The 10231-nt window shown below is 34.9% G+C and overlaps 1 pseudogene; it reads left to right on the forward strand.

Moving 5' to 3' along the window:
* The first annotated feature begins 499 nt into the window (after positions 1-499).
* LOC128567896 (26S proteasome regulatory subunit 4-like) lies at positions 500-1595 on the forward strand (annotated as a pseudogene).
* The last annotated feature ends 8636 nt before the right edge of the window (positions 1596-10231 follow it).

Genomic DNA, 10231 nt, shown 5'->3' on the forward strand with positions numbered 1-10231 from the left:
TATCTTTGAAGTGTTTGGGAAGGATGTGGGCTAATGAACACACAGTAAGTCTGTGTTCCATTCTGGTGATTTTAATTTTGTAAATGAACCAAGTAGGTGGACTGAGATCAAAGAAGAGAATGATCAGCTGTAATGGGATTGACTCTATCTCAACTTACACATGAATTAACAGCAAGGTTTGACATTTATATTCCAACAATATTGGACATTGGAAATGAATCGCCAAGGTAAAGAAACTGGATAGATGGATTTCACTTGAATTAAATGAGTGTCAGAAGAAAATCATCTCAAAGCTTGCCTGTCTTCACTGTCATGACATAAAGATGAACCATGTCTACAGTGTCTCATCATGTCTGATAAAAGATGGATTATTTTTTTTTTCCTGCAGTTTTTGGGTTTAAACCCGCCACCTCCAGCATATGGGGCCAGCACCGTACTCCTTTAAGCCACAGGCGCCTCCCCAAAATAGATTCTTTTTGACAATCACAGCATTTTGTTGAAGTTAGAAAGAGTGAAAGAATATCTTCTTATGGAGGAAGAATTTATTAGAAATCAGGAATAAATAAAACCATTAGAAGAAAAGCAAGAGGAGGAAAGATCAAAAGTGGATGATCTGAGGGGGACCCTGATGTCCGTAGGAACCTTGGAAGAGACCACTGATGAAAATCAAGCCTTCATGTATACATCTGTGGCCAGAATGCTGTGTCAGCATCCTTTCATTTGTAGACAAGTTTACTTGGTCCTGCTCAACTAGAGGTGCATGTTGTGATAGAGGTGCTGATGGATGACACAGATGCCCTGGTCATGGTAATGGAGGTGGAAAAGGCCCCGGTTGGGGGCTTGGACAACCAAATCTAGAAAATTAAGAATCTGTGGAGCTTCCTCTCACTTATCCTGAATATTATGAAGAGACGGGTATAAAGCCTCTAAGAGGGTCATTATCTATGGTACACCTGGCACAGGTAAAACCTAGTTAACCAAAGCAGTAGCAAACTAAATCTTGGCCACTTTCTTATGAGTGCTTGGCTCTGAACTCATTCCGAAGTACCTAGGTGATGGGTCCAAACTATTGTGGTAATTGTTTGGAGTTGCTGAAAATCATGCACCTTCCTTTGTTTTTATTGATGAAATTGATGCCATGGAGACAAAAACATATGACTCAAATTCTAGTGGTAAGAGAGAAATTCAGTGAACAATGTTGAACTGTTGAACCAGTTGGATGGATTTGATTCAAGATTAGAACTTAATTAGAATTAAAGTTATTATGGCTACAAACCGAACAGAAACTTTAGATCCAGCATTTATCAGACCAGGTTGCATTGACAGGAAGATCAAGCTCCCCCTGCCCGATGAAAAGACTAAAAATAAAAGCATCTTTCAGATTCACAGCAGCAGGCTGAGGCTGGCTGATGAAGTAACTCTGGATGACTTGACTAAGGCTAAAGATGACCTCTGGTGCTGACATCAAGGCCATTTGTATGGAAGCTGGTCTGATGGCCTTAAGAGAACATAGAATGAAAGTAACAAAGGAAGACTTCAAAAAATATATTCTGTATAAAAAATAAGAAGGCACCCCTGAGGGGCTCTATCTCTAATGAACCACAGTTGCTATCAGGAAAATGGGGGCTTTCCTGACCCCAGACGGGTAAGGTTGGAGAAGCTGCCCAGAGTAGGCCACCTTCCAGTGATTGATACTAGCAACATCTTCTGCGTTTTTGCAGTATGATGTATGAGCTTCCCTTTGGGTGGCCTTCATCTGCCAGTCACTGTGCAGCACTTTGCTTCCCAATAAAGTGGGCTCTTTTTACAGACAAAAAAAAAAAAAAAAGAAATTGGGCATTTCATGACCTAATAATTTCCTAAGTGGTAAACCTAATCTCACATTTGTCAACTTGCTAGGCATACAATGTGTCTAGCTGTTTTCAGTGCCTTTCAATGACACTGATCAGCTGTCTCCTGCGACATGCTGCATTATTCAGCTTTGTCTGTCAGTGAGTGAGGACCTTCCATAATCTGATCTCGTTCCATGTTCTTCTAGTTCTAACAATACTCTTTACTTATCTTCAACATTCATATTAAATTAAATTACTCACACTAGACTTACATACTAGAGTACTTTCGTAGGTTTATCTTTGCATTATTGACATTTTAGTGGAATATTTTAAAAGCTACACACTATATAAAGCCCTAATTAAAGATTGCTTCCTCAGCACAACTATTCTTAAAATGCTGCTTATAATTTTTCGCTTACTCAAACTCTTGTAGCATTTTTTATTTATTAGGTGGCTTAGTAGGAGAAATACTAGTATAAGAAATACCTTGTATACATCCCAGACCTTATGATATTCCCTAGGGATGCACAGATAATTTTAAAATGTTACTTGTTTACACGTAGCAAATACTTCTTTTTAATTTTAAATTTCTGGGAAGGTAGAACTGAAGGACTCTATTTACAACATTTGTAAATAACAAAATTTATATGCCTTTCATTGAATATACACTGGAAAAAATGGTGAATTAGCCACTATTTTTTTTCTTAACTCTAATTTAATAATGAATTACAACATGATCCACATAGAATCAGGCCCTAAAATATCCACCCACATGCAAACTTTAAATTATCTTTTTATTTGAGAGAGAAAAATAAACCTTTAACTAAGAAGATAAAGCATTTATTTCCATTCTATAGCTCATTTTTGTTAAATCAAGATCATCTACTCCTAATTTTATAAACATGGCAGTTAGATAATATAATTCTGTGATTTCATTATAAAACCTAAAAGTATATTAAACTGAAGTAAGAACACTATAAATTTTAAAATTAGAATAAAATACAATTTGTTTTCAGGGACAAATTTAACTGAAATAAACTTAAACTGAAATGGACAAATAGCTCCAATAAATGTTTAATTTTTCTACATTGATACTTAGCTATTAATTTCTTTACTTCATTTTTTGAGACTTTTTTTTACTGCCACTAGAAAAATCTTTGAAGCACCTTCCCAGGTTTTATCTTAAAGAAAAGATAAGGAGTCTTTCTATGTTATAGCCTGTAAGTCCAATTTTAAGGATGTAGACTAAGAATTTCACAGTCAAACACATTTTTATTATTATATTAATAACAATTATATTATTATATAATATATTTTATATTTGTATATATTTTTAATTATATTATTATATATTTTATATTTAATTACAGCATATTATTATATTTTATAAAAATTATATTATTTAATTATATTTACATTATTTACATACAAATTATAATAATTACATTATTATTAATATAATAGAAATGTGTTTGAGTATGAAATTCTTTCTAATAATTATATAATTAAAATAATAATGTGTCACCATATTATTATTTTAAGATGGTTGACATTTTATTTCTATTTTCATTGCAACCATAAAGGTAATATCCAAAGACCTATTCAACTTTATTGAACTTTATCATGAATATATTTATTCATTTTTGTGTATATTTCTTGCGGAATCAGGCCTATGCACTTACATCTCAACACGAACAAGTGGTTTCCAGAAACCAATGTAGAGAACAATGCAGTAGATGGAGAACATCTCTAGAAGCCAAATAAAAATTGTGGAGGGCCCTTATACAATGTATCGATCAGGCACAAAAACAGGATGGCGGAGGCGTAATTTAGGAAACCTGCTTGCAGGCTGCGCCCTGGCAACAACCTTGCCGCCCGTGCCCTTTGCGCTCATTGGAGAGATATCTAGGTCAAGAAACCCGACAACAGGAAGTGTCCTAGAGTATATATACAGAGTGCTGTAAACAAGGTTAGAGAGGGCTTTTCCATCCTGCTCTCCCCGGACAAGGTTAGAGGGCTTTTCCATCCTGCTCTCCCCGGACAAGGTTAGAGAGCTTTTCCATCCTGCTCTCCCCGGACAAGGTTAGGGCTTTTCCATCCTGCTCTCCCCGGACAAGGTGAGAGGGCTTTTCCATCCTGCTCTCCCCGGACAAGGTTAGAGAGCTTTTCCATCCTGCTCTCCCCGGACAAGGTTAGGGCTTTTCCATCCTGCTCTCCCCGGACAAGGTGAGAGGGCTTTTCCATCCTGCTCTCCCCGGACAAGGTTAGAGAGCTTTTCCATCCTGCTCTCCCCGGACAAGGTTAGGGAGCTTTTCCATCCTGCTCTCCCCGGACAAGGTTAGGGCTTTTCCATCCTGCTCTCCCCGGACAAGCTGCTTGCCCCTGATAATAAACTTGCTGAAAGCTGTCTGTGTTGGTGTGTTCGTCCCTGCTGGCCGGCGGCCGAGGGACACCGACAAAAAATGTTTAAAAACTTACGGAAGTGTCAAGTAAACCAGCAGTCCCTAACTTTTTTGGCAACAGGGGCTATTTTCATAGAACACAATTTTTCCACAGACTGGGAGTGGGGGATAGTTTAAGGATGATTCACGCACATTATATTTATTATACACATTATATATATAACGAAATAATTATACATCTCACAATAAAACAGAATCCGTGGAAGCCCTGAGCTTGTTTTCCTGTGACTAGATGGAACCATCCTGTGTTTGCAGCTGCTTCTCAGTGCTGCCATCATTGCCTCGGTTCTAACTTACATCATCAGATGTCAGAGTCCCATGGGAAGCGTGCAGCCTAGATCCCTCCTATGCATAGTTCACAGTAGGGTTTGCACTCCTCTGAGAATCTGCTGCCCCCACTGATTGGATAGGATGCAGAGCTCTGGCCGTGATGCAAATGATAGAAAGTGACTATAAATAGTGATGAAAGTTTTGCCAACCCGTTTCTTACTTCCTGCTCTGCAGCCTAGTGCCTAACAGGCCATGGACTGGTAGCAGCCCACAGCTCAGGGGTTGGAAACCAGAAAAGTGAAGAGTTCAAAGGAAGAAAACAATTCAAAGAAAGGTAACACTAATCTAATAGGGGATATTCAACAACTGTTTTCTGTGGTAGAGTCCTGGACACTTCTGAGTGCCAGCAAATCCCTTGACGATGCCTTGCAAGAGAAACAAAGACCCATACTAACAAAGAAATCAAGAAAGATATTAATATACTTTTAATTCTAGAAAAAAGAGAAAGTTTAAGGGTCAACTTTCTCAATTAAAAAAAGAGCTCTTAACTAGATTTTATTTTCCGATGAATCTCTCCCCACCTTAGATATTTCTTGAATTATAAAACTGCACAAAACAGGCCAAGAAATCAATCAAATTGCATATGAAAATCAGAGCAGATTTTTTTTTTAAGTTTTTGACCTTTATTTCTGATCTCAGAGCAGATATTTTGACAGTTTAGCAGTGCCAGGAAGATAAGTAAGGATTATAATTAGAGTTCAGGGCTTGTATGTGAGCGCGTGGGTAAATTCATTCAGTACCTCATGGATCCAAATATAAACGATCTTTCGATCAGTTCAAACCCTGATTAATATAATCTGTTCACATTCTTGTTAGTTATAGGTTTGTTTTATTCTTTTTTTTTTTTTTTTGGTAAGATACATGTTAGGTTCACAGCAAAATTAAGAAGAAGGTACAGAGGTTTCCTGTACACTCCCTGCCCCCACATATGCGCAGCCTCCCTTATTAGCAGCACCTAGAAGAAGGAAGTGTGTATTTACTGTGTAGGTAGAAAACAGCGTCTACATACTTCACAGTTTTTTAAACACAATGTCAAACCTTAAAGAAAAAAATTATCAAGGAAAGTAAAAGGCAAAACATTAAAAACAAGAAAAAATAGAATGATAACTGCATGTGATAGAGACATTAAAGTTACACAGAGAAAAAGATGGAGAAAAAAGCAGAAAGAATGAATGAAAATTCCAATAGATACCAAAATTTGTACTAATAAAGTAGAAATCTTAGAACTAAAAAGTTATGTATTAACTCAAATTTAAAATTAAATATATGAATTTAATAGAATATTAGATATAGCAGGGAAGAGTAGCTTAGTGAATTATAAATAAAATTAATATAAAATTCTATAACTGGAAATCTGAGAGAAAAAATGATAAAGTACATTTAGAATTTTATTAGAAACATTGATTTAAAGCCTGATTAGATGAGGCTTACCCATTAATTTCCTTATCATAAGGTCAAATGATTTTCAACTTTAAGGAAAGCAGATTACCCTCCACCATATGGATGGGTCTCATCCAATTAATAGAGGATCTTAAGAGAAAAGACTGAGGCTTCCTGAAGACAAAGCTTGTGAAGTAGAATTCACAGTTCTACTTATGAACACAGCCTAGAGACCATGCTTGAGATCTTAGTGTGCTGGCCTTTCCTGTACTTACTGGATATAGATATTTACTATTTATATTTATATGTTCTATTGGTTAAATTTCTGTGGAGAAGACAAAGTAATATAAAAGCCAAAACATATTAAAAAACTAATATTTTTTAATAAACTAATATTTTAGAAGATTAAAATATATGGAATATTTCAAGTATAACAAAGAAGAAAAACATAAAATAGTCATGTCAGTAGGTGTGGGGGAAGTCTCTTAATATAATTTAGGGTAGGTGAAATGATAAAATGAACCCAAGGATTCCCAGCCTCTATGTATACACATTTTCTCCCGGTTACTCAATCAAACATTAATTAGGTGGTGTAGTGGAGAAATCTTGCAGAAGTAACTAAGTCTCCAGATCAATTAACCTTATTATCATGAAATTATCTAGGTGAACCTGATCAAATCATATGGTCCTTTAATCCTACTGGTCAGAGATAAGAAAAATTAAAGATTTAAATCATGAGAAGGATTCAATGGGACATTGCTGGCTTAAAGAAGGAACAGATTTGTTTCCTAAATCCTCCAAATAAAAACTCAATACAGCCAGCACTTTGATTTCAGCTTTGCAATGCTCTGGGAAGAGAACCAAGATACTTTCTGGGAAATTTCTGAACTATACAGTTGCGAGCTAACAAATGGTTGTTGTTTGAAGTCATTAAGTTTGTGGTAATGCTTTATGTAGCAAATAAATAAAAACTAATACATAATTCAAAATATATACAGTTGGCTCTCATTAGCTGTGGATTCCACATCTACAGATTAAACCAACCACAAATTGAAAATATTAGGGAAAAAAATCAACAATGAAAACAAATTCACATAAAAAATAATATTTACATTGTATTAGATATTATAAGAAATATAGTAATGATTTCAGGTTTATAGGAGGATAAAATATATTACATGCAAATATTGTACCACTATATACTGTCTAAAGAATTTGAGCATCCATGGATTTTGGTAACTGTAGGAGATTATGAAACTAATCCCACCATGAATATTGATGCACAACTATATTGTAAATTCTAAGAAAAGTAGAAGATGGTTTAACTCCTAATTTCCAGAAAAAAATATTATAGCAACCATCAAATATTTAAATTTTTCTCTGAGATCAGGACAACAGTAACAAATGCTATCACCATTTCTCTTCAATATTGGAATGAAGATTCTAGCCAATGCAATAAGATGAGAAAATGTAAATGAATTGGAAACAATATAAATGTCATTACGTAAAAATAACATAATGATACGTGTAGAACATCAAGAAGATTCTACAAACTCATGGTACAAATATGTAATTTTTCTGGAAAGATCAGACTAAACATGAAACTATTTTTGTATATACCAGCAATAAACCAAAAAAAAAAAAAAAAAAAAAGAGAGAGAGAGAGAGAAAGTACTATTTATATAAGCTTAAAACATTCCACCACCTAGGAATAAATTTAAGAAAAAAAGGTACAAATTTCTGTTCTGTAAAAAATAATGCCATTAAACATTATTGTGAGAAATTAGAGACAAACTAAATAAATAGAAGACTATGCCACGCTTGTAAAAAGGAACACAATGTGGCTCAGTGCCTGTAGCTTAAGCAGCTAAGGCACCAGCCACATACACCAGGGCTGGCGGGTTCAAATTCCGACCACCAAACAACAATGACAACTACAACAAAAAAATTGACGGGTGTTGTGGTGGGTGCCTGTAGTTCCTGCTACTTGGGATGCTGAAGGAAGAGTATTGCTTAAGCCCAGGACTTGGAGGTTGCTGTGAGCTGTGATGCCATAGCACTCTACCCTGGGTGACAACTTCAGGCTCTGTCTCAAAAAAAAGGAACACAATGTTCTAAACCTATCAGTTCCACCAAAACTGACCTAGAAAATCAATGCAACCATAATAATAATAATCCTAACAAAAATTTTGAAATAGACAAGTTGACTCGAAACTTTCCATCCAAATGTAAAGTACTCTTCAAAAGAACAACATAGTAACAGTATTTACCTTAACAATTATCAAGCATTTTTTACTGTACATGGTCAGTACAGATGTGAGAGAGAAAAAAAAGAGCTCAGTAAATTTAATAGCTTCTAGCAACAGACCCAAGCATACATCATGACTTGATTTACGCCATAAATGGCATGGCAGTACTATAGAGAGAAAATGATGGCTTCAATAAATCCCAGAGTTAACTGAGCATCCACATAGAAAAAACACATTCCATCCTACTTCATACCATACATAAATATAAACTTTAATTGTATTTGATCAATAAATGTGAAATGTAAAACAATAAAATATTTTGACAAGGTAAAAATAACCATAAAATGGCCAATTTCACTACACTAGAATTAATGATTTTTATGTTTCACAAAACATGCTTGGGGGTCAAAGGTTAAGCCATACCTTGCCAGAAGATATTTTCAATATTTATATTTAGTAAAGGACTTATTGCTGGAATATATAAAGAACTCCTTTAATCAGAAAAACACTACCTATGCAATAGATTTTATGATCAAATTATTTGAGTTTTTAAATTATTTTTAAAAGATATAAATGACTATGAACTTATGAAAACTAGTTTAAAATCACCGGACATCAGAAAAATGTGATTTCAAATTACAATGCAATACAATTGCACACTAAAAAAGTTATATAGGTGTAATGAAATGCAGACAATAGCAAATGTTAGCAGAGATACCAAGCAATTGGAAATCTCCTATACTCTTAATGACAGTTTAAATTGAACCTTCCAAGATCATCTTTGCAACTGTCTATTAACACAGAACATGCAACATCCTATGACTTAGCACTTCCACTTCTAGGCATTTACCTAAGAGAAATGTGTACACTACTAATCAAGAACATGTATGAAAATTCTTTTAACAACTCTCTACATGATAGCCCCAATTTAAGAAAAAGAAAAGCTCATCAAATTCAGAATGGGTTAGCACTATGATAATATATACAATGTAATACTGTATCACTAAGAGCACAAATCAAACTCTATATGCACCATCATGGATAAATACCATAAATATGCAAAAAGACAGACATAGAATAATTTATAATGTGTAATTTAGTTAATACATACTTCTATGATATACATAAATTATTAAAATGAACACATCATTACTTTATGAAACTACCATGAGGGTAACACATATGCCTTTTCTGTATGACGATCATATAGGGGTGTTAGTACATGAAAATAGTATGTTTTATGATTTGTATAGGTATTTATACACATCTTAAATAAATACATGACAAACATGATTAGAAGTCTAAAATTCTTTTTTATTTTTAAGATTGTTATTTTTTTTTTATTTTTTGGAGACAGAGTCTCACTTTGTTGCCCCTGGTTGAGTGCCGTGGCATCACATTTCTCACAGCAACCTCATACTTGTGGGCTCAAGTGATTCTCTTGCCTCATCCTCCCAAGTAGGTGGGACTACAGGGATCCACCACAAAGCCCAGTTATTTTTAGAGACGGGGTTTCACCCTAGCTCAGGCTGGTCTAAACTCCTGAGCTCAGGCAATCTACCTGCCTCGGCCTCCCAGAGTGCTGGGATTACAGGCATGAGCCAAGGCGCCCAAGCCTTTTAATGTTTTTATAATAGGAATACTAAAAACAATATGCTATTTATTTAATAAAATAAACAGGTTGACTTAGGATGTGAAAAACAAATACAAAATGTAGCAATTAGTGGGATTTGATATAACTAGCAGCTAAATTTAAAACAGTATTTTTTAAAAAATGACCATCTGGGAGTTAGGTCTCTCACTTTTGGAAAACAAAGGTGAACAAAAAGAAAGGGAGAAGATGAGAATATACTTTTCAGGGTTTGATTATATTGGAGAAAGGGAGATGGGAAAGAGGGAAAAGGAGACAGAAAAGGGAGAGGAAGAGGGACAGGGGCGATGAATGCCCAAATACAAGTCATCAGTATATATTTAAAAT

This window comes from Nycticebus coucang, chromosome 16 (genome assembly GCF_027406575.1).
Source record: "Nycticebus coucang isolate mNycCou1 chromosome 16, mNycCou1.pri, whole genome shotgun sequence".
NCBI classification, from domain to species: domain Eukaryota; kingdom Metazoa; phylum Chordata; class Mammalia; order Primates; family Lorisidae; genus Nycticebus; species Nycticebus coucang.